Here is a 455-nt window from a genome sequence, read left to right as displayed (position 1 = left end):
TACACTCCAACCATCAGTCATTTTCGATAGCCATTGGAACACTCCAATACTCAGCATTATATACTGAATAGCCAGGGGTACAACTCCAACACTCAGAGACATTATTAACAGAATAGCAGGGTACACTCCAACAACTCAGACATTATTACAGATAGCCAGGGGAACACTCCAACACTCAGACATTATTACAGATAGCCAGGGGTACACTCCAACACTTCAGACATTATGTACTGATAGCCAGGGGTACACTCCAACCTCAGACCATTATGTACTGATAGCCAGGGGTTACACTCCAACACTCAGACTATTACAGTAGCGGGGTACACTCTCACATTTACAGAGCCAGGGGTACACTCCAACACTCAGACATTATTAACAGATAGCAGGGGTACACTCCAACAGCTCAGACATTTTACAGATCGCCAGGGGTACACTCCAACACTCAACTTATGTAC

The sequence above is a fragment of the Salvelinus sp. IW2-2015 genome, unplaced genomic scaffold (assembly GCF_002910315.2).
Source record: "Salvelinus sp. IW2-2015 unplaced genomic scaffold, ASM291031v2 Un_scaffold1665, whole genome shotgun sequence".
Classification (NCBI taxonomy): domain Eukaryota; kingdom Metazoa; phylum Chordata; class Actinopteri; order Salmoniformes; family Salmonidae; genus Salvelinus; species Salvelinus sp. IW2-2015.
This window is presented reverse-complemented; position numbering follows the sequence as displayed.